Source organism: Protopterus annectens, chromosome 1.part0, assembly GCF_019279795.1.
Source record: "Protopterus annectens isolate FY-2018-M chromosome 1.part0, PAN1.0, whole genome shotgun sequence".
NCBI lineage: Eukaryota > Metazoa > Chordata > Ceratodontiformes > Protopteridae > Protopterus > Protopterus annectens.
Genome location: NC_056725.1, coordinates 1,620,236,862 through 1,620,262,247, shown reverse-complemented (window position 1 = coordinate 1,620,262,247; position 25,386 = coordinate 1,620,236,862). Strand labels below are relative to the sequence as shown.

General features: G+C 41.6%; 1 protein-coding gene across 4 annotated transcripts in view; it reads right to left on the bottom strand.

Annotated features, from left to right (window-relative positions):
- Positions 1–25,386, bottom strand: part of ARHGDIB (Rho GDP dissociation inhibitor beta) — a 405,195-nt gene that overhangs the window by 159,467 nt on the left and 220,342 nt on the right. Inside the window, exon 1 of one of the 4 annotated variants that reach the window (XM_044068136.1) lies at positions 9,227–9,238. The exons of the other annotated variants lie outside the window; for them this stretch is intronic. The gene's annotated coding sequence lies outside the window, so the exon portion shown is untranslated. Of the gene's footprint in view, positions 1–9,226; positions 9,239–25,386 lie in introns of those variants that run through there. 4 annotated transcript variants of the gene reach the window in all.

Genomic DNA, 25,386 nt, shown 5'->3' with positions numbered 1-25,386 from the left:
TAATGGGTCTAATGAGTGACAAATAGAGGGGAACAATGACCTCTTTTTTCCTGGATTAGAACCCTTTTATGATTAGGTGTGCCACATAGAAGGACTTCCTGACTACTGAGGCAATGTGACTATCAAAGGAGAGACTACTGTCCACCTGGGTCCCAAGGTCTCTTATCACGCATTTAGTGTTAAGTAGATTGCTGCCTAGGTGGTAGTTCATGGGTACAGAGTTTTTACCAAAGGGGATGACACTGCACTTTTTGGCATTGAGTTTGAGGCCATGGCTCTGACACCAGGCATCTGTCTCAGTGAGGCCCTTCTGTACGGATGTCCATATCATTTGGGGCTTGACTATGGCTCCTAGTTTGCAGTCATCTGCGAACTTCATTAGGCAGAGGCCTACTGTGTTAGCCTGTACTTCAGAGAAGTAGATACCAAACAGGAGAGGTCCCAGGATGGAACCCTGTGATACTCCACTTGTCACTGCTTTGAGGTCAGATTTGGAGTCTGCAACTTTTACAGTGTGGGTTCTGGTCAGTGAGCCAGTTGGCAACCCATCTTGTGACGTAGGGATTTATACATAGTTTAGTGAGTTTAGCTATAATTCCAGAATAGGGGATGGTGTCAAAAGCCTTGGCGAGGTCAAGACAGGCTGTGTGAACCACCTTACCCTCATCCACGGCTTTGGGGACTGCCTCAAAGAAGTTGATCAGGTTCAGGAGGCATGAACTGCCTTTCACAAACCCGAACTAGGTGGGATCCAGAGTTTGGAGGTTACCAATGTCTTTGTTTATGAGTTCCATGATGACACGTTCCATGGCCTTGCAGACCAGGGTCATCAGGCTAATAGGTTGATAGTTCCTGGGATCAGTGGTGGCTCCCCCTTTGTGGAGTGGGATAACTGTTGCTGTGTGCCAGTCAGTGGGCACAAAGCCTGATGCAAGGCTATTATTGAATATGGTGCTTAAGTGGGGAGCCAGTTCGTTCTGAAGTTCGTGTAAAACGCAGCCTGGGATGTTGTCTGGTCCCATGGATGCTGTGTTTTTGGCTTGAGAGAGTGCAGCTTTTACCTCCGTAGTTGTGATTACAGGGACTTTGCATTCTTCCTGTATCAATATGGGCCCTTTAGGGGGTGAGAGGGGGGTAAAGATAGCACTGAACCTATCTGCCAGGATGTTGGCAATATCAGTTGGTTCTATAATTTTCGTGCCTTTGAGCTGTAACTCAGAGCAGATCTGGGTGTTGCCATCTAGATTCTTGACATAGCTATAGAATGCTTTGTGGTTATCCTTGGATTTAGTGGCAATTTTGTTTTCATAGCTAGCTTTGGAAGATCTTATAGGGGATCTCAGCTTCTTACTGAGGCTGACCAGGGAGCTCCTCGACTCATGGGATTTTACTCTCTTTTGCACCAGTTTCTTCCTTCTGTTGTACAGTTTGTTTATGGCAGGGGACCACCAGATTGGCTTCCTTTTTTTGGAGGATAGCATCTTGGTTCTGTTTGGGATAGCATGATCCATGCACTAGTGTAAGTGCTTATAGAGTGCATTTGTGTAGGATTCAGCAGTTGTAACTGTACTGTCCATCTGCATGGGTGTCATGAAATTCATCACTTCTGTCTTAAGAAGTATGAAGTTGGCTTTGGAGAAATTATTTACTGTGGTTTACTTAATGGGGGGTGGGAGTGGGATCTGGATATCAAGGGTGAGAAGCTTATGGTCAGATTGGACCAACGAGGAGTTGACTTCAGTTGTGGAACATCGGTCACTCATGTTGGTAATAACTAGCTTTAGGATATTGTTGCCCCTGGTGGGGGTGTGGATAAGTTGATCTAGGGCATTGGAGTTTATGAATTCCAGAAAGCGTTGAGCTAAAGAGTTGGCACACGAGTAATTTTCCCAGTTAATGGTGGGGTAGTTGAAGTCACCCATTATTAGAGTGTTTGGTTGAACCTTAATATTTTCCAGTACATCAAGAAAAGAGGAGTGGGAATCCTGGGGCATGGTGGGGGATCTGTAGCAAGCTACAATTTGGATTGCAGTTTTGCCAAGAGTTAGTTGCACTTGGATAACCTCGGATGCATTATGCTGAGCAACTAACCTGGAGGTGTGGATATCCTTAATGAATGTGGACACACCTCCGCCTTTGGAGTTTTGGTCCAGGTTACATGGCCGAAAAGTGTGGTATGAGCTATAGCCTGGTAGTGCAGGGGTACTTTCTGGAACCTTGAACCAGGTCTCATTCACTGCAGAGATGTCGATGTTCTCCATTTTAAGGAGTGCGTCGAGTGAGTGCATTTTGAGATTTAGACTTCTAGCATTGAGTAGCATTATCCTCAGTTTTTGCTTGCCTGTTCCTGTTATGGTGGTGAATTTGTTATTTGAACCCTGCTTAAAAAAGGCACTATAGGGGCAGCAAGAGCCTTAGCCAGTATCAGGAATCCCAGGGTCGACAGGTGCAGGCCATCTGTGGCAAAGCATCATGGTCTGTCGACCATGTCATCCCAAGCAGAGAGATACTGGATCCCCTTAAAATGACACCAGAAGCTTAGCCAATTGTTGAAGTCAATCAATTTGTCCTTGTACTGCGGTATCATTCTGGGCGATGGCAGAATGCTACTCAGGGCTATGGTCATACCTGCCTGGGCTACAAGATTGGAGAGCTTTTCCATGTCTCTTTTCATGTATTCCAGAGTGGTACGTCTCAGGTCATTCACGCCAACATGGACAATGGCAGAGTCATATTTGTACTTGTTGTGGAGTGACCTGAGTGAGTGGGTTATGTGGCCGATCCTGGCACCCGACAGGCAGATGACAGTAATCTTCTCCTTGTTTAGCCTGGTGAGTAGGACATCAGTGTGCCTCACTATAGAGCCACCTATGACTAGTGTGTTGGGTACGTTGTTTTGCCTTATTGACTGTGGTTGAGTGGCACACTGAGTCTGTGGGCTATGTGTCATTTGGGTTGTGTTTGGGGATGGAGGTTGCTTGCGTTTCTACTTTGGAGGTCTCTGTTGCTTAGACAGATTATTATTGAGAGCCTCCGCGAATGTTTTTGTGTTACTATGTGTGGATTTTGGTGGTATAGATTTAGTGAGACTATGTGATGAGTGTGGTGTGGTGCAATGTTTACCTTCTCCTCATGACTATCAAGTTCAGTCTTGGTTGGAGAGATCTTTACCTCCAGTTTGGCTAGATAAGTGCATCTCTCTAAGTCCCTTTAACAGACAGTGCTGTTGGGCTGCCCCTGAAAAGGTCACTTAAATCTAGTGGGTTATTCCAAGCTATTAGCAAATACATTATACATTTGTCTTTTGAATTCCAGCACCTTTTACATTGTCACTAATTAGTGCTTCATTATATGCAATATGACTATGAATTTCAGTGCATCTCTTTTAGTCTAATGAGTTGCCAGATGCATTTTCAATAAATGTGAGTTTATCATAGCTCTCGCTTAGCTAGATTTCAATGTGAGGCTGTTTTATTTTGTTTAGTAAATGCTTGGCATTGCTTTTACTTAAAAAATAATAAATAAAAGCTTTAAATTAAATGTAAGTCTGTGATTGTTGTGAAAGGAAAATAAGAAAAGAGTATGCACACTGACAGGTTTCACCATTTTGCTTTCTTTTTTTTTTTGGGGGAGAAACAATCAAGTAATGAGATAATGGCATGGCTGCGGGGGTACTGTCCAATACTCTGCAAAGGCTCCATTTGACTATGATCGAGCTCAGTCCACAGAACCTCAAAGGCAGATGGAAAGACTACTTTTGAATGAAGAAAACTTCACAGACAGCTGTACTTGCCCAAATACGATGAGAGAGGAAAAAGACCCTACCCTAGAAGAAGTTAAGGAGAGCAATAAACACAGATGAGGTCACAGCAGATATGATCAAGATGTTGGGAAAAATGGTTCCAGAGGATACTCATAGAGTGTGGAGAGAAAGTTGTATCCCAGATGAATGAAGAATAAGCACTGGCAGAAATGGGGGGTAGCCATGGGCACCCCCTGTGCAAACACCTATGCAAACCTCATTTTGGAGCAATGGGAAGAGCAATGGTTTGCAGATGACAGAAATAGATGGAATGGCCAGCTGTTATTCTACATTAGATTTGTGGATGATGTTTTCCTTCTGTGGGAAGGGAACAAAGCTACGCTAAATGAGTTTGTGGATTTCTTACTGAGTACGACCACATTTCTGAAGTTTGATGTTAAGTCCTCTGATAAAGAGATTGGGTACTTGGATGTGAAGGTATATCTGGGTTCCACAGGCATTGATACTGTATTGTACAGAAAACATATGTGGTGCAGTCATATGTTGCATTCCACCAGCATGCATCCCAGGCATATTTTCAGTAATATAGTGGATAATCAAACGACACGTACTCTGAAGTTATGTACCAAAGAAGAAACTTTCCTGAAGGAATATAAGGAACTATTAAAAAACTTCAAGGAGAGAGGTTATACTGAAAAAGCCATTAGGATGAATGCTATGAGAGCAAGTTAGCTGAGATCTACTAAAGGGAGACCCTACTATTCCAAGTATCAAAGTTATGAGCAAACAGGTTCAATAATACCAACTACAAATAAAGTAAGATGCACCCTAACTTACAGTACTGACAACAAGAAGATATGTGATGTTGTTAAAAAGTACAGGCCAGTATTGATGTCTGATGCCAAAATAAAAGAAATCGTTGGTGATAACCCCAGCACTGCTTTCAGAAATAAGAAGAACCTGAAGAGGTTACTATGCCATAAGGATGGCATTAATAAAGGAGCAAGTAATATTGCATATACACGTAGAGGTACTTGGAAATGTGGCTGCTGTAAGGTTTGTCATTTGATTAATACAAGTAATGTTTGCAAACATCCAGAAACAGGAAAATGCTATAGCTTACAAAGTCAGGCTACTTGTTCCACCAAAAATGTGATCTATTTCGCTACATGCTCTCTTTGCTCACCCTATTATATAGGCAAAACAAACAGAATGCTAAAAGAGCGTATCCTATGGCATTTATCTGATATAAGGAATAAAGTAGACACAAATGACCTCTATTCACATGTGAAGCTTGATAACACCCACTCGTTCAAGTTTATGGTCATCTCTATTGTAAAAGAAACATCGAGAGGAGGTGACTTGCAGAATAGAACAGAGATAGAAGAACTCAAATGGATAATAGGCCTAAGGGCAGGTTTCCCTCCAGGCTTGAATGGCATTGTACCATTGAAACCAATTCTGAAAGAACGTGGTCTGAATGGGAGGAGCTAGCAACAGCTTCAACACTATTCACCCAAACTAAAGGAGTGTTCATTTGAATGACAGCTACCATGGGGAATGCTTCATATGAATGACAGCTACTATGAGGAAGTGATGTAAACTAAAGGAGTGGTTCTTTTTAGTGACAACTACTGCATGAGGAAGTGATGCAATGGTTTTCAAAAGACCGTGATTGGTCTATCCAAGTTTTTAAACATTTAGTCTTAAGCCTAGTAAACAGCATCTGAAGAAGGCTAAGGCTGAAATTGCTTGTCCTGCTTGCTTATTTTATTGGCGTTGTTGCATTAATGTTTTTATGTGAATTCTCTGTTCTGTTCATGGTGGTACATTCAACTGTTTGTTTTTGAAAGCTTTCTATGTCAATTAATGATCAACAGTAAGATAATCAGTTCTGATAAGCTACATTCAGTGTGCAAAATGTTTCATGCATGTAGCATAATGCATGTTGCATGATTTAATTGCCTATAATTTACAAGGTGCTTGTGTATATTTGCAGAGTATGTGGCATAATCACTCACATTAGAAGATGATTAAACTGCTGTGACTCTAAGGTAGACCTGATTACCTGGACTATTTGTGTCTGCTCTGCATGAAAAAGGTAAGACTGGCTAAACAGAATTCCTGAGCATATTGAACTAAAAAGCAGAGTATTATTGATAATTTCTGGTCAGTAATAATTAATAAAACTTGTTGATAGCTAATAGTCAAACATATTAAAGTGCAGGAAGTAATTACTGCTGTCTGAATTGAGCAAAAAAGGAAAGGTTTTTCTTATAGAAGTCCTTTAAGCAAGTGTTATCATTCCATTCAAAGAAGAAAAAAACTCCAACATGGCCAGTATATTCAAGGTAAGATGCTCTCTATAGCAATTGTAACAAGCAAATGAACAAAGAAACACTTAATAACACCTTCATTTATCCCTAATTACCCCTGATGAGGATGTTACCTAATACATGTGGTTGTCTGTACATAACTGAAACTTATAATGTAACACTTTACTTCAGAGGAAGCCAGACTCGAGTCCACAGTACAGTGTTATATGGAAGAGGTGAGATGCATCTGCAACTTACTGAGCTGTAAAATACAGTATGAGATAAAAACTATCTAGCTGTGGTAAATGACCTCATGGCTGGGAACATCTAGGGACAGATCAATACAATAATTCAACTGAAATGTGACCAGTGAGTGAACCATTGCTGATAAGTCCTCTGACTGTATAAGATGCTTCTTTTATGTAGTATTCCTCTGAATGTATTGAAAAGAAAAACAATCTAAGAGTGACTAATATTTGACCTTTAAATGAGGAATATTCAGACATTGTGTATGTTGGGATACATAGCTCAAGAAATGTCTGTAAATGAAGCACAGCTATAGAATAGGTGACATGGAGTTCTTATAAAGGGCATAAATTGTCATTTCCACAGTCTTGGCAGTATTACACTTCGGCTGATTTTTCACCATATAAGAAAGGATGACAGCCAAACTGTCTTCAGTGGAAACTAAGGAAGCCACATGCTCTTGACTGACAGAAGTGAAGGTGGGTATCATCAGTATAATAATAATGGTCTCACAATCATGCCCCTTTGATGACATCAAATAATGGCAGTAGGTATGTGGAAGACATCAGGCTCTGTATTGATACCTCTGAGAGCAGGCATTGAAGGTGCTAATATCCAAGACCACATGCTTACTGTACAGATAGAGGAAGGGAGTGAATAAGTAGTCTCTAACTATGGGAATTAATCCACAATACGTTTTTAGGCACAACAAAACGATTCTATGTTGTACCATATCAAATGCAATGGGCAAATAAAGGATGAGCAAAATCAAGTAAAACATCTGCTCTCCCACTATGTGCAAGTCAATAACTACACTGATAAGCATTGTCCCAGTGCTGTGGCACACACTGCACCTGGCTGGGGTGGGTCAGAGAGCTAGGAGTCCATAGTTTCCAAGAAGATATTCAGACTGCTTATTTACCACATTCTCTAGTAACTTCTCAGTAAAGAGAAAGTCTGTGATATACTAGTAATTGTCCAGGATGCCAAGATGCCTAGGTCTAGTGATGATATTTTGTTCAACTGCAACACCCAAGATTTCCTTCTTTCTGTCTATCTAGCTATCTAGCTATCTGTCTATCTATCCTTTGTTGACCAGATTATACCCACTAAGCTGGTGACATCTTTTCAGGGGAGACCCAACTTTTTTTTATACTACTGAGAACGTCTGGCCTAGGCATTCTGGAAACATCCCGTACTCCTTTTGTTAGATGCCATGGGATCTTTTTCATCCACTGACTCACCACCAGCTCTGGCAGATGGGATCTCGATTTAATGTCTCATCTAAAAGATGGATGAGATTGAGGTAACCCAAATTTTAATGGAATAACCCTACATCTCAGAGAGGAGTGCATATTATTCTTGAATAAAACAGGGTCAACAGTATTCACATGGGACAGAATATGTTTGTTAGGTAGATGGCCAAGCCCAGAAGCTAAAGGAGGCAGATTCAAGTAGTAACTTATAAGCTCAATGGAATCAGCACAATAAAGCTTGCACCAAATCCAGTCAAGTGTACTGTCAAAGAAAAAGGTAATCCCCACAGAGGCATCAGGGACAATAAAACATCTAATGGAGTCCACTGTATATACAAAAACAGAACATCTATAAGACAGTCAGATGCTCTAAAGGTTTTCTGAGTACTGAGACAACTTGGACTGTACAATCCATCCCTGCTTTAGAAGATCTTAGCTGGTCAGTTTGATGATAAAGAAATCAGAATACTGAGCCCAAAAAGGAGGTTAATAACCCCCCCTCCATCTAGCTTTATTCCCTCACCATCAACAACTTCTAACCTATCTCAGCCAAGTGCAGTTCCACTGAAAAAACAGAAGCATTAAATAAGTGCAGCCCTCAGTACAAACATTTTGCTTAGATGATATACTAGAATGAAGGGTAAAACAAAACTCCATTCAAATACATAAATGCAAACTAAGGTGTCTCACATAATAATATTTCCATATAACGTGGACATACAGAAGCAAGCTATGCTAGATGATGGACAATAGACCCATGCCTTGAGGAATTGCATAACTGATTTACAAAAAAAAAAAAAAGAAAAATCCATCCTTTGCTTACCTTCTTACTGGAGCTGTAATAGTGTATGGGCACTGTAAACACTGTACAAAGGTAAAACTTCCTTTGGCTAAGTCTTCTATTCTATTTGGGAAAAGCTAAGGTTGAAGTGTCTTAAGAGTTCTGCAGCAAGAATAATCTCCATGCATGGGACTGAACTAGGGCATGAAATAGTGTGGTGAACCAAGTAATTAATGGTGCTAAACCTGCAAATACTAAACAAGCAGGGCAAGTCTAAATTTTAGCAGGGAGACATGCACTCATCTATGACTGCAGTAGATTGATGTCTAACTTGACCTAGTAGCTCAGAAATCTCCAAGGCTATGGTGAATATTTTGTTGTAAATTATTCCACAGCTTTGAGTAAATCAGTCTTTTGTTTACAACTCAGTGTTTGCCATATAAGGAATCCAACAGCTGCTAACCAAGAACAACACAAATCAAATAGTTTTAACATTAAAGAGCAGATGCAAAGCTGCTAGCATAGCAGCTATATTAATAAATTACTCAGTGATGTACTATATCAGAAAGTTTGCGAAATGCAGATAATCGGGCTAGTTGTTACCAGATATAAAATGCCACTTGCCATATAACCAAAAGGCAAAGAATGGAAATGCAACAGTGAATGATGAGCAAAGCAGTCTTGCTCAAACTAGAAAAAAAAAAACATTATACAATCAATTAATTAAATCTGGGGTGCAGTGTGCAAACAAAAATGTGCCAGACCTTTGGCAATAACGATTTTGAGGTATATAGCCAGATTAATCCATAGAAACTGTGCCTTAGTTGTTTATCCACCCAATGTTAGCTTTAGTCAGGCCAGAGACTGTTTTCAACCTCTATACTGCTACTGCAACAGCATATGTAGCAGGTAGGCTGTGCTACTTAACCTGTGTACATAGCCTAGGTGGCAGGTAGGCTATGCTACTTAACCTGTGCACACAGCCTAGGTGGCAAGTAGGCTACAGGATGGGACATTGGCATAACAGTTAAGGTGTTTACCTTACAAACACAAGGTGTAGGGTTTGATTCTTATATGGGGTAACTGACTAGATTTAAAATGGCCTAGGAGGGCAGTTAGCTCAGTACTAACGTATGAACTGTTAAATTGTTGACTTAGATGATTCACATCTAAGCAAAATAATTTTGGTTGGCATAATGGTTAAGTGTTTACCTTCCAGAAACAAGGTACAGGGTTTGATGATTCTCACATTGATTAATTTGCTAAGCTTAAAATGGCTCACAAGGGTAGTTATCCTAGTACTAATCTATGACCCTCTGACCTGTGCACATAGCCTAGGTGGCAGGTAGGCTGGGCTACTTAACCTAAGCACATAGCCTAGGTGGCAGGTAGGCTGTGCTACTTAACCTCTGCAGACAGCATAGGTGGTAGATAAGCTGTACTACTTAACCTCTGCACATAGCCTAGGTGGCAAGTAGACTGTAATACTTAACCTGTGCACATAGCCTAGGCAGCAGGCAGGCTGTGCTTCTTAACTTTTGCATACAGGCTGTGTGACAGGTAGGCTGTGGTCCATTTCTCTTCTGGCTGTTTTAACTCTTAGCCTAGGTGGCAGGCTGCATTTACACTTCTTTTAACTCATAGCCTAGGTTTCAGATATAGGCTGTACTTTCAGTTCTTTTTGTGACACAGGCTTTGTAGATAATAAAGTAAACCTTCTTCTTCTGTCTGTAACTTCTACTTTTTAATTGAATTGAATGTACTGGATTTACAGCATTGGCAAAATTTATGCTGAGGTGTTTCTTTTACCCAACTTTCTACCTCCTCTTATAGGTTCATAGGTTTGTACTAGGCAAATGGCCCTGGAGCCTTTACAAGCCTAGCCCATAGGATTACCCTGGCATCATGCCAACTGACCTTAGTTCCCAGTGCCTCTGTCGAGTAGAGCCACTGGAGTGATCCCGAGGTGAATTTTCTATTTCCCATCCATTCATCAAGATTTCTCTTGAAGAGGGCCAGTGAGGTGCTCTGTTTGACATGTATGGGAAGTCTATCCCATAGCACGGGCAGTCTCTGGGTTATAAACCTGTCCCTCCAGCTTGTTCTGTTGATTGTGGTAATGAAGTTGAGGTCTCTGGAGCGTGTGGTGTGGAGGGATTTGGATGTCTTTAGATGTAGCATTTCTAACAGAGCTGGGTCAGACATGGCTTTGTAAGTCAAGCAGAGATCGTCTCTAAGTAGTCAATATGAGACAGAGAATAGTTGGAGTTTTTTGAGTCTGTCCATGTAGGGCAAGTGTTTAAGGCTATTAGGATGGAAAAGACTTTATTACATTACTTTTTGTTGTAGACTCCTAACTGCCCAAGCTCTCCATTTTATTACCCATCTTACCCTACAGGTACCCTGCTGTATCATCTATTATACCTCTGGCATTTCCCCATCCATGCTTTATCCCTGTTTTTATAAGTTATAACTCAAACTATCTTACAGACTCATAACATCAGTTGCTACTCGCATTACACTTTCCTTACATGCTGTCTTACTATTTTGTCTGTCACTTTAGCATACATAGGTTCATAGGTTCATAGGTAGGTACTAGGCTATCTGCCCGAGGGCATTTATAAGCCTAACCAGAGTGTGTCGGCTTTCGCCGCCCCATTGATTAATTAACTGAGCCTCTCTCAAGCAGAGCCAATGAAGTGATCCCAGGGGTGTATTTTCTGTTAACCATCCAATCATCAAGGTTTCTCTTGAAGAGTGTTAGTGAGGGGTTCTGCCTAATGTAGTTAGGGATTTTGTTCCAAAGCAAGGGGAGTCTCTGTGACAGGAATCTATCCCTCCAGTAAGTTCTATTTATTGTTGTTAGCTCACTAGAGCACGTGGCTCGCATTGACTTGGATTTCTTTAGGTGGAGCATGTCCATCAATTCTGAGTTGGACATGGCTTTGTAAGTCAAGCAGAGATCACCTCTGCATAAGCGATATGCCACTGAGTACAGCCGGAGTTTTTTCAGTCGGGCTGCATAGGACATATGTTTGAGGCCAGTAATTCTCTTGATGAGGTGCTTTTGTGGTCTTTCCAGCTGTTGGAAGTGTCTTGTGAGGTACATCCCAAATCGGGCATTGTACTCTATGATGGGTCTGATGATGATGTTTGTAGATGACATTGTGATCTGTAGTGAGAGTAGGGAACAGGTGGAGGAGACCCTGGAGAGGTGGAGATATGCTCTATAGAGAAGAGGAATAAAGGTCAGCAGGACTAAGACAAAATATATGTGTGTGAATGAGAAGAAGGATAGAGGAATGGTGAGGATGCAGGGAGTAGAGGTGGCGAAGGTGAATGAGTTTAAGTACTTGGGATCAACAGTTCAGAGTAATGGTGAGTGTGGGAGAGAGGTGAAGAAGAGAGTACAGGCAGGATGGAGTGGGTGGAGAAGAGTGTCAGGAGTAATTTGTGACAGACGAGTACCAGTAAGAGTGAAAGGGAAGGTCTACAAGAGGGTAGTGAGACCAGCTATGTTATACGGGTTGGAGACAGTGGCATTGACAAAAAGGCAGGAGTCAGAGCTTAACGTGGCAGAGCTGAAGATGTTAAGATTTGCACTGGGTGTGACAAGGATGGACAGGATTAGGAATAAGTATATTAGAGGGTCAGCCCAGGTTGGAAGGTTTGGAGACAAAGCCAGAGAGGCAAGATTACATTGGTTTGGACATTTGCTGAGGAGGGATGCAGAGTATATTGGGAAAAAGATGCTAAGGATGAAGCTGCCAGGTAACAGGAAAAGAGGAAGGCCTAAGATAAGGTTTATGGATGTGGTGAGAGAGGATATGCAGGTGGTTGGTGTGTCAGAGCAAGATGCAGAGGACAGGAGGGAATGGAAACACTTGATCTGCTGTGGCAACCCCTAATGGGAGCAGCCAAAAGAAGAAGAAGAAGATGAGTGATGAGTACAGGGGCACTATAACCTCTTTATTTCTAGATGCAAACCCTTTAGTAATTAGATGGGCCACATAGAAGGATTTCCTAACTACTTTGGCAATATGACTGTCAGAGGAGAGATTACTATCTACCTGGGTCTCCAGATCTCTTATTATTTTTTCTGTATTAAGGGGGATGCCAGCTATGCAGTAATTCATGGGTGTTTTGTTTTTCCCAAACGGGATGACTATGCATTTTTTGGCATTTAGCTTGAGGCCATGACTTTGACACCAGGTGTCTGTCTCAGTAAGGCCTTTTTGAAGGCTGTCCATGTCAGTTGGAGAGTCAATTATGGCTCCCAGTTTGCAGTCATTGGTGAACTTGGTTAGCCATAGTCCTCCTGGGTTTTCCTGTACTTCTGAGATGTATATGCTGAACAGTAGGGGTCCCAGGACCGAGCCTTGCGGGACACCATTTGTGACTGGTTTAGAGTCAGAACTGGAGCCCGCTATTTTTACCGTGTGAGTTTTGTCTGTAAGCCAGTTGGCAACCTATCTTGTGATATAGGGGTTTATGTTCAGGCTGGTGAGTTTTTCTATAATACCTGAGTGAGGAATGGTGTCAAAAGCCTTGGTGAGATCAAGGTAGGCTGTGTGAATCACCTTTCCCTTGTCTATGGCCTTGATGACTGTCTCAAAGAAGTCAATCAGGTTTAGTAGGCATGATCTGCCCTTAACAAAGCCGAACTGGGTTGGGTCAAGTGTTTGCAGGTTCCCAATGTCTTTGTTAATGAGTTCCATGATGATGCGCTCCATAGCCTTGCAGACCAGGCTAGTCAGGCTTATGGGACGATAGTTACCAGGGTCAGTAGTGGCCCCTCCTTTGTGGAGTGGAATAACCATTGCTGTGCGCCATTCTATGGCCACATAGCCTGTGGAGAGGCTGAAGTTGAACAATGTGTTTAGGTGGAGGGTTAGTTCGTTCTGTAGTTCATGCAAGATGCAGCCTGGGACACCAGCTGGCCCCATTGATGCTGTGTTTTTGGCTTTTGAAAAGGCTGCTTTCACCTGTGCTTCTGTGATTTCCAGGATACTACACTTTTCCGGTATTGTTGTGGGCCCTTTTGAAGGTGAGAGGGAGGTGAAGTTTGCACTGAATCTATCTGCCAGGATGTTGGCAATATCAATAGGTTCAGTATATTTTGTGCTATTTTGCACTAGCTCAGAGCATATCTACGAGTTGCCACTTAGATTCTTGACATAGCTAAAGAAGGCTTTGTGGTTATCTTTCGGATCCTTGACTATTTTGCTTTTGAAGTTAGCCTTGGATGATTTTATGAGGGACCTTAGTTTCTTACTGATACTGATCAGGGATGTCTTTCCTTCTTGGGATTTTCTTTTTTTCTGAACTAGTTTCCTCCTTTTGTTGTATAACCTGTTCATGGCAGGGGTCCACCAGACTGGTTTCCTTCTCTTAGGGGAGTGAGTCTTGGATTTGCTAGGGATAACACGATCTATGCATCCTTGTAGGTGCTCATAGAGTGCAATTGTAAAGGATTCTGTATCTTGGGCAGTGTTATCCTTTAGTGTGAGGGCTGTGAAACTTACCACCTCCACCTTAAGTAAGGTGAAGGTTGCTTTAGAAAAGTTTTTCACTGTGGTTTCCTTGGTTGGGGGTGGTGGTGGGGTGTGGACATCCAGAGTGATTAGTTTATGGTCTGATCTAACCAGTGACGGATTGACCTCCGGTGCGAAACACCTGTCACCCATGTTGGTGATGACCAGGTCCAATATGTTGTGGTCTCTGGTAGGGGAGTTTACCAGCTGATCCAGGGCATTTGAGTTGATAAATTCCAGGAAGCGCTGAGCCTGGGAGTTTGTACTCAAGTAGTTTTACCAGTTAATGGTAGGGTATCTGAAATCACCCAATATCAGGGTGTTCGGTAGGACCTTCATGTTTTCCAGTGTCTCCAGAAAGGTGGAGGTGGTCCTGGGTCATGGAGGGTGATCTGTAGCAGGCCACAATTTGCATTACAGATTTGCCCAATGTTAGTTGCACATGGATGATCTCAGAGGTATCATGCTGCACCACTAACCTGGAGGTGTGGGTATCCTTGATGTATATGGATGCATCCCCTCCTTTTGTGTTTCAGTTTGTGTTCTGTGGCCGAAATTTGTGGTATGAGTTGTAGCCCAGTAGTGCTGGAGTGCTCTCTGGAGCCTTGAACCAGGTTTCAGTTACTGCACAGATGTCGACATTCTGCATACTTAGGAGTTCTTCGAGCACATGCATTTTGAGATTCAAACTCCTGGCATTGAGTAGCATAACCCTCATTTTTTTACTTGTGTGTTTACGGAGGTGGGTTTGAATTTTGAGCCTTGCCTAAAAAGGCACTATGGGGGCAGCAAGAGCCTTGGCCAGTATTCGAAAGCCAAGGGGTGACAGGTGCAAGCCATCTCTTGCGAAGCAATGCGGCCTGTCGAGCATGTCATCCCAGGCTGACAGACACTGGATCCCCTTTGAATGACACCAGAAGCTTAGCCAGTTGTTGAAATTGATCATTTTTTCTTTATACTGAGGTATCATTCTTGGTGAGGGAAGGATGTTACTCAGTGTCAGGGTCATACCTGCCTGGGCTACATGATCAGAGAGCTCTTCCATGTCTCTTTTCATGTAGTCCAGGGAGATACATCTCAGGTCATTCACACCAACATGAACAATGACAGAGTCATATTTGTACTTGTTCTGGATTGACCTGAGTGCTTGTGTTATGTGGTGGATTCTGCCTCCCGACAGGCAGCTAACAGTAACCTTCTCCTTGTCCAGCCTAGTGAGTAGGGCATCAATGTGCCTGACTATAGAGTCACCTATTACTAGTGTGTTAGGTATGTTATTTCGCCTTAAGGGCTGTGATTGTGTGGCACATTGATTTTGTGTTTTATGTGTTGTCTGGTTTGTGACAGGAGGTGCAGGTTTTTTGGGTGTCTGCTTTGGAGCTCTCTGATGCTTTTGCAGGTTTTTTTAGAGCCTCCGAATATGATTTTGTGTATTTATGTGTATTTTTTGCCAGTGCTGGTTTAGTAGGTCTATGTGAGGCTGGAGGTGTGGTGCAAGTGTTAACCTTCTCCTCATGACTGTCTGTTCCAGTCTTGGGTGGAGAGACCTTAGCCTCCAGTTTGGCTGTATAATTGCATCTCTCGCATATGTTAGTGTTTTTTGGTAGGATGAGAAGGCTGTCTGTGTACGAGGCAGTTGTAACATTGCCTCAGGATACCCAGGCTCACCAGCTGGACCGGAGAGTACGCCTGAAGTTGCCCTTAAGTCATGCCTGAATAGTAGGGTGAGCTGCTTAGTCACTTGGTTGGTGAGGGGTGGATACAGAGCCTTGCCCTACTGGGCAATCAAGTGCCGGGGTATATTAGTGCTTGCTATTAGGTCTGAGCAAGTGCTGGACTATAGGATGCTTTTTGGGTGCTTAGGTTGAATGTCAGACTAGTTTCAAGTGAAAAACTGAAGAGGAGACTTAGTGGAGCCGGGAATAATTTAGCCCTAGCTAACCGGTGCTGCCCGGCGCACAAAACTGTGCAAACGGGGTTTTTAAACCAGAGACAGATGGCTGCTCAAAGTTCCCCTCTCTCACAGGTGAACAGAGAAACTTCCCTCTATCCAAGTAAGGCATAGGCAACTCAGAAACTTGTAACATAGCCCTGAATTCAGCACTAGCCTGAAAACTGGACTATACTAGCTTAGAAAGGCAGGAAACAAGTACATTTTTTTTTGAAAAGATAAGGCAAAAACAGTAAAAAGTACACTTAAAACAGCTTTAAATGACTACAAGCGATCCAAAAAGGCTATCACACTTTAGTGTGTAGCCTACAATAGTTAAACAATTTATTAAAACAAAAAAACAACTTTTTAAAAGTGCAGGCAGTCAAATAAGTACAATATGTAAAAAAAAAAACAAGCTTTTAAATCACAATACGTGCTGGAAAATCAGCGTTTAGGTGGAAAACAGTTAAGTACAGCAAGAAAATACAGAAAATTGATACTCAATCACTCCAAAGTCTCTCTTTTAAGTTAGAAGGCTTGTATCAGTTTAAGGCTTTCTAGTGCTTTCCAGTAGATTAGTTACAGGAAAGATGGGAAACAAGCTCAGATGTGGTCTTTTAAACCAGAAAGTTGAAAGAGATGGACAACTTCCCGAATGAGCAATAAACTACAATTCCTGGGCCAAGAACCACTCCTCTTGTGGTAGACAGGCTACCTATTACTTACCACTCCCACTGATTAGCTAGAAGGCTCCACTCCAACACAAAGGCTTGGGGGGCTCAGAAGCTTACAAACAGTCCTGGGTACAGAAAATCTGTACCTGGACTAGACTAGTTACGGGAAAGGTGGGGATCAAGTGCAAACACGTGCTTTAAAACCAGAAAGTTGAGAGAGATGGAAAAACTGGCCAAACAGCCAATAAACTACAATTTCTGTGCCAGAACCACTCCTCTTGTGGTAGATAGGCTACCTAGTGCTTACCACTCCCACTGATAAGCTAGAAGGCTTCCTTCCAACACAGAAAGGCTTGGGGGGCTCAGAAGCTTACAAAGAGTCCTGGATACAGTAAATCTGTAACTGGACTAGACTAGTAACAGAAAAGGCAGGAAACAAGCGCAAACACAGGCTTTTGAATCAGAAGGTTGAAAGAGATGGAAGAGCTTCCCAAACGGCCAATAAACTATAATTTCTGGGCCAGAAACCTTTCCTCCTGTGGTAGATAGGCTACTTAGTGCTTACCACTCACACTGATAAGCTAGAAGTCTTCCCCCAACACAAAAAGGCTTGCAGGGCTCAGAAGCTTACCAGCAGTCCTGGATACAACAACTCTGTATCTGGAATAGGCTAGTTACAGGAAAGGTGGGAAACAAGTGCAAGTGCAGCTTTTAAACCAGAAAGTTGAAAGAGATGGGAATAAACTGCCCAAATGGCCAGTAGCTACAATTTCTGGGCCAGGAACCACTCTTCTTGTGGTAGATAGGCTACCTAATGTTTACCACTGCCACTGATAAGCTAGAAGGCTTCCCTCCAACACAGAAAGGCCTGGGGGGCTCAGGTGCTTGCAAACATTTCTGGATACAGCAAGTCTGTATCTGGACTAGACAAGTTACAGGAAAGGCAGGAAACAAGCTAGGACTTTTTTTTTTTTTACAGAAAAGCAGCTAAAACAGCAGTAAATACAATTCAAATGCAGTGCAGGCTAGCACACTTGTATCAATATTACAGCAAATACAGTTTAATTAAATGCAATTAAATTAACAAATGACTAAAAAAACAAGTGCAAAAGGCATTAAATTAGAAAGCTACTAACAAGCAGTAATAAGTGCAGAGTAAGAACAACTGAACAGATAGCACGCAGAACAGCAACTAAGACAGTTACAGTAAGAGCAGCTGTATATATAAATATAAATATATATATATATATATATATATATATATTTTTTTTTTGAGGGAGGGAACACAGCAGGATTAAGAGGCTACAGGAGTTGTTCCTTCTCAAATGCTCTCTTTGTACACAGTAGGAGTGCCTGAAATCAGAATATGATCTCATTACACTCAGTTGAGTGAGCAAATGAGATAGGCCCAGAAGGAGTATCCAAATACAAACTTACAAGAGGGGCGGGCAGTTTCAAAGCCACCAAGATTAACACCAAGACAAGAACAGGGAGGGTGGCTGGGAGAAACACAGTGGAGACAACAAGAGACAGAAACAATACAGCATTACTATAAATAATAGGCAAATGTACAAATACAGCACAGTGCAAATTAAGTTGCAAAAAGTGTATTTATCAGTTTGGAATAGATTCCAACTCTGCAGCTCACAGCAAATCTATCAGTTTTCCGGCAGTTCACAGAAATGCAGTCTGTATGTGAATTACAGCAATGAAAATACACCTCAGGCAATGACTAACAGCTAGGATGTGGGCTGGCTCAACATCCATTACTTATATTTTGGCTCTATTTAATCCATGTCAGGAAACTTCCAGCTGTACTCAGGCCCACTAACAGTAAATAAGAAAGCACAGTCTACTGACTGACACCAGTGATACGCTCACTTATTCTACTAGGAAATAATTGCTATTGCAATCCATATTTCTACAGAGGTCACCAATCCCCTTCCCCTCTCTCAAAATGCCTCCAACTCCTATTCATACTTACACTTTCATGAGGTGTTTATTCAAAACCAGGACCACCTCAATTCAGCCCTAAGTTAAGACCTTAAAATTGCTTGTCTTAATGCATACAGTCTTAATAATGAATGGACTAGTCTTGAAGCATGGCTGGTAACAGAAAATCCCCATACTCTTCTTATATCAGAAACTTGGCTGAAGGATGATTGCTGCCCCTACACGTTTATATGGGACAACTACCATATGCATAATGACAGATGACCAGGCCTTAGAGCTGGTTGTGGTGCTTCAATTTTAATTTAAAAGGAATACCTCAATTACAGGTATGGATTGTATTAATACTCATACAGCAGATGATATATCTCATATATCACATTAGGTGGGCATACTAACATCCATTTCTGCAGTTTACATCCCCCTCCTTCTTCTGTCTCTCTTTTACATAAAACTCTACAACATATTTTCCCTAATGGTGTACATAACAACCTAGTTATTTTTAAGGATTTCAGCATCAGCGCTATTGGGAAATACTCTCTGCCTCACAATAAAATGTTGCCGCAATTTAGCCTGGCCCAAATAATACAAACTCCTAATAGAACCAATACAAGAACTGGGTCTGGCTCTGCACTTGACATAATAATAACCAACATACAAAATAGGTGCCTTCACAATGAAATAGTCCCCAGTGCTCTGAATGACTGCTCACCCATTAAATCCATTGGGTCATTCAGAGCATGTAAAAACATTCTCAAATAATTGAATGAAAATCTTTCCTAAATAATAAGCTACCAAATCTCAACACCCTACTTAATGCTATGGATAGGACACCCCTGTATGCCACGTCTGAACCCACCTCTGTTTAAAATTTTTAAACACAAAGCTTACCAGAATTCAGGATACAATGTACCCCCTTACAAAAAGAAGGCTTAGTTCACAGTGTTGCTCATGGCTTTCAGTGGGTATTAAAAACAAAATTAAAGTCAGAGATTTAGCCTGGAAGTAACACTTTAATATATCAGTAATGTATATGTGGTAGGATGGATGTGTATAATAGGTATTGTGCACTTTAAGAATGTAATGGGTTCTAATTAATGGTGGGGTTCACCTGGTATAAATTGTTTGAATGCATGTAGTGTTACATCCTTGAAGGCAAAAAGCTGAGGTACCAGATGGTTGTTACTAAAAGCTATTTGGTTTAATTGCTGGTGTCTGCTGTGTGTTTTTTCATTATTCAGCGTGGAAGAACTGGAAAAAGAACTCCAGCTTTTCTGAGTTTAAGGAAAGAAACAGGAATTGCTCCAGATGTTAAACAGAAACAACAAGCAAACAGATCTAGACACAACCAGTTTTGGAAATAAATAAAAGTCTTAACAGGGACATTAACTAACTCTTTAACTACCGAGAATAAACCTTTAGAACTGAAACATTCCATCTTTGCTAATGATTATACTTACTTTTTGCCTTGCTGCATAATCAATATAAGTAAAGCCTTTCCAGCAATTTACTGTCCATCAATGAAGAACAAGAACCCTCATCCCCTGATCTATACCCTCTAGCTTCTTAAGCAGCAACCTTTCACTTCCCTGAAATTTCAGTAAAACAGACCAACTCAGACTTAACAATTCTGGACCTTAATCTACAATCTTCATTCCACCTTCCTATGGCTTGCGGCTGAAAAAAAATCAGTTAATCCCTTACTCGTATTTTTAATGCCTCTCTCACCTCAGGCACTGACCCACCAGCATTCAAGCACACAGTTAAACAGCCTCTACCTAAAGTTACCTCTCCTTATGGGTGGAAGGATTATACACCTATTTCTACCCGGTGCCTATTACCAAAATATTTGATAAACGTATACAAACAGCTACTTAAACACATTATCAGCTATGGCCTGTCACGTGATGCACAGCACGGCTTTTGGAATGCCTTCCATACCTTTACTGCCCTGGTAATGTACCATTTATTGCAACCTGAATGAAGGAAGTATTACTGCTGGTCTCTGTGTTGACAGGACAATGGCTTTTGAAGCAATCAATCATGTCTTTCTTCTCAACAAGTTCAAAAGACTCAAATTTGGAGATAATATTATCTGTGGGTTTTTGCAGCTATCTTAAAGTCAAAGCCTTCCAGGTCCATAGCAAAGTCTCATCTTCTACTGCTAATGAACCTAGCACAGGTGTCCCTTCCCTTCTCTTCATTACTGATTTCCCCATAGAATTACCAAATCTTAAATTACTAATGTATGCCGATGATATGTTGCTCCTGCAATCCAGTGCTAACCACTCTGACCTGCAAACCAAGTTACAAGACATTTCAGTCAGCTATGTATCTGGCTCACTACTAACAAACTACTAACTAACTCCAAGAAAGCCAATGTTATGGTCTTTGTGTCAGCCAAGAAATTACCCACTATTCTTCCTATCTCTTAACAGATTTCATGAGGAGCAGAATACCTAATGTGACAGAAAAGATTTACATAGGCCTAATACTTGACCTTATCCTTTCCTTTACAGATTTTGTAATTAATAAAATTCTTGTTCAATTAAAAGTATGGTACAAGATCAGTCATCTCTTTTTACATGCTTCCCACGGGGCCACTGCTAAAACTATTTTAATACCCAAGCTTGAATATAGCCTTCTTTTTTTGTTATACCTTCAGCGCACATTGAAGAATATTATAGACTGCTGAGAATAAAATCTGTAGATTCAATCTATTTTCAGCCCCCCCCCGATACACCATTGTAATTTACTAAAAAATTCCAAATGGCTTTCAGTGCCTTATAAAACCATTTTTTTCTTAAGTAGTCCAATTTATAAAGTGTTAAAACATGGTCACTGCCCACTTTTAACAGTGAAACCACATTTACAAGACAACCCATATTACTTAGAAGTACACAGGACAAGTGTAATATGCCCTCCATCTACACCGGCTGTAGGTGAAAGAGCCTTCACTAGACTGGGACCTGCTATCTGAAACCACCTGCCTACACACGTCAAAAATCTAGAAACCATTTTAAGCTTCAAAGATGCATTTAAAGAGCATCTCTTTACTGAATCGGCCAACAACTACTACAATGACAATGATTAAGTAACTTACCATCCCATATTATGAATACGAGAATACATAAAAATTCAGTGCTAGGAAGGTAAAATCTAAGAGTCACTGCAAACTTTCCTTGAGAGAAGGCATGCTGAATACTGGCATGGATAAAAATGACACCGAACACAGAAACTTCCTACTGTTCTGGACCCAGGAACAAGCACTAACATGGGTCCGGAAGGGGGCAAATTCGAACAGTTTCAACATTCTGACTGTCAATATACAGAATTCACACAGCTTGACTCAACCTTCCAAGTGTAGAGCATGTCATTGTTAACCATATTTCACAAGTATATAGGAGTTTATGTATTATACGTATGACTGCACTGTATTTCGTGTATATTCTGGCTGCATTTTAAGTATGTCTTTGTTTTCACTGTACTCTGATTGTACCTTTTAATGCTACTTTATCTGTATTGAATCTTGCTATGTTCTGAATTTTGTTACGTACTCATTTTGTATAGAATATTGTTGATTTAAAAATATTTTCTGCTGTTTGAGCTTGAGTCATGGCAGAAAAGGGTCAGTAGACCAGCCCACTTACCCAGTAAACAAACAGTAAATAAAACAAAAATCAATCAATCAATCAAGTGTTGCTGTGGTTTCCATGCATTTCCCAGTAAGGGGCACCATTCCATAAAGATTCCAGCTGTGTTACATTTGAGAGTTTGCTGATGTTTCAGGTTGCTTTTTAATCAAGAGTTCTTTGCACAAAAAACCTACAGCTAATAAACAAACATTCTTAAAAGATGCCATCTCCATGGTGCAGAAGGCTGGAACACTGACTGCATTTCATAGGTTCATAGGTGTGTACTAGGCTAATGGCCCTGGAGGCTTTACAAGCATAGCCCATAGGATTACCCTGGCATTGTGCCACCCGACCTTAGTTCCTAGTGCCTCTGTCGAGTAAAGCCACTGGAGTGATCCATGGGGTGAATTTTCTATTTCCCATCCACTCATCAAGATCTTTCTTGAAGAAAGCTAGAGAGGTGCTTTACTTAACATGTATGGGAAGTCTATTCCATAGCATGGGCAGTCTCTGGGTTATAAACCTGTCCCTCCAGCATGTTCTGCTGATTGTGGTAATGAGGTTAAGGTCTCTGGAATGTGTGGTGCAGAGAGATTGGGATTTCTTTAGATGTAGCATTTCTAACAAAGCTGGGTCAGATGGTTTCCTATTAAATAAACAAATGTTCAAAATTTCAAATGCCACTTTATCGATAGCTTATCTTCGAAAATACCAAATCAAGACACAGAATAGCGATTTTTTCCTAGGAAAAAAAAATTACTGGGCCGTTTTCGGGACATTACCATTTTCTCCACTGTGGTGTGATCTCAGAGTTGGTACATATAAGGGTTTTTTTTTTTTTTTTTTTGTGAATCAGTGATTTTTTTCCCTAAGAAAAAAAATCAGTGTTCCGTCTGTTCGGGATTTGGTTGTTTCAACATTTAGTTGTTGATAAAGAAGCGTTCAAAATTTCGAACATTCGTTTATTTAATAGGGAAGCGGGTCAACATGGCTTTGTAATTCAAGCAGAGATTGCCTCTAAGTAGGCGATATGAGACAGAGAATAGTGGGTTTTTTTTAATCTGTCCATATAGGACAAATGTTTAAGGCCTTGGATCCTCTTTATAAGGTACTTTTGCAGCCTCTCCAGTTGTTGCAGGTGTTTAGTGAGGTACATGCCAAATGGGGTATTGTACTCAATGATTGGCCTAATGAGGGAAGAGTAGAGGGAGACAATGACCTCTTTCTTCCTGGATGCAAAACCCTTAGTAATGAGATGTCTCACATAGAAGGACTTTCTGACCACAGTGGCAATGTGGTGATCAAAAGAGAGGTTGCTGTCAACCTGTGTTCCCAGATCTCTTATAACACCTTCTGTGTTCAGTGGACTACCATCAATGTGGTAATTCATAGGAACTGGGTTTTTCCCAAAGGGATAATGACACATTTTTTGGCATTGAGCTTAAGGCCATGGTTCTGACACCAGTCGTTGGTCTCAGTGAGGCCTTTCTGTAGGATGTCAACATCACTCAGGGAGTTAATAATAGCTCCAACTTGCAATCGTCTGCAAACTTTGTCAGCCAGAGTCTTTTCATGTTAGCCTGGACTTCAGAGAAGTAGATGCCAAACAGGAGAGGACCCAGGACCGAACCCTGTGGGACTCCACTCGTGACTGGTTGGCAGTCTGATATGGAGTCAGCTACTTTCACACTGTGGGTTCTACCTGTAAGCCAGTTTGCAACCCACCTAGTGATATAGGGGTTGATGCCTAGCTTAGTGAGTTTTTCTATGATTCCTGAGTGGGGAATGGTATCAAAGGCATTGGCCAGATCAAGGTAGACTGTATGAACCACCTTGCCTTTATCTACAGCTATGGTGACTGACTCAAAGAAGTTGACCAAGTTGAGCAGGCATGATCTACCCTTCACAAAACCAAACTGTGTGGGATTCAGAGTTTGGAGATTCCATATATCCTTGTTTATTAGGTCCATGATGATGTTTTCCATAGCTTTGCATATCAGACTCATCAGACTAATGGGGCGATAGTTCCCAGGGTCTGTAGTTGCTCCTCCTTTGTGGAGAGGGATGACTGTAGCAGTGCACCATTCGGTAGGGACAAAGCCTGAGGTGAGGCTGTGATTGAACAGGGTACACAGGTGAGGTGCCAGTTCACTCTGTAGTTCATGTAGAACACAGCCAGGGATATTGTCAGGTCCCATGGAAGCTGTATTCTTGGCCTTGGACAGTGCTGTTTTTACCTGTGCAGCAGTAATACTGGGTGCCTGGCAATCTACTGGTATTGTGACTGGTCCATTGGTGGGGAGAGGGGTAAAGTTGGCACTGAATCTGTCGGCCAGTATGTTGGTAATATCTGTTGGCGTGATATAGGAGGTATCATTGTGCAGTAGCTCAGAGCAAATCTGGGTATCGCAGTGGAGATTCTTTACATAACTATAGAAGGCCTTGTGGTTGTCTTTGTCTTTACTATCTGCTGCAATTCTGTTTTCATAGCTAGCTTTACAGGATTTGATGAGGGATCTCAACTTTTTATTGAGGCTGATAAGGGAGTTTTTGCAGTCTTGGGACTTCACCTTACTCCGCATCAGTTTCCTCCTTCTGTTGTAGAGTGTTTTTATGGCAGGGGACCACCAGATTGGCTTCTTTTTTTTTGGAGGAAAGCATCTTGGTTCTATTGGGTATGGTGAGATCCATGCATTTGTGTACATGTTCATACATTGGTGTATGATTCAGTGGTCATGCAACTGATCTCAATTCGCATGAGTGCCATGAAGTTAGCCACCTCTGTTTTTAGGAGCCTAAACTTAGCTTTGGAGACGTTTTTCATGGTGGTTACCTTTGCGGAGGAGGGGGGTGGGAGGGATGTGGATTTCCAAGTTTATTAGTGTAGTCGGATCTAGCCAGGGAGGAGTTGACTACTTGTGTAGAGCAATGGTTGCCCATGTTAGTAATGACCAGATCAAGGATGTTGCTACTTTTAGTGGGGGTAAGAACGAGCTGGTCCAGGGCATTGGAATTAATGAATTCCAGAAGATTTAGAGTGATTATTTACCTGGCTGTAGGAGAAGTCATGCATAGACTGATAGAAATGAGCAGACAATACAGGTTTGTCCATCTTGGTGAGAAGGTGCTGGATTTTACCTGCCACAGGAGTGCCCTCTGGAGAAAGACCTGGAAGTTTGTGCCATATACACAGGAACTCAGAAGCATGACCCGACAAGGAGTGCATGTAGGAAATATACATCAACAATACAGCTTAGAGTAGATGGCATTGCACTTTGATTTCTAGCCAAGAATGGTAG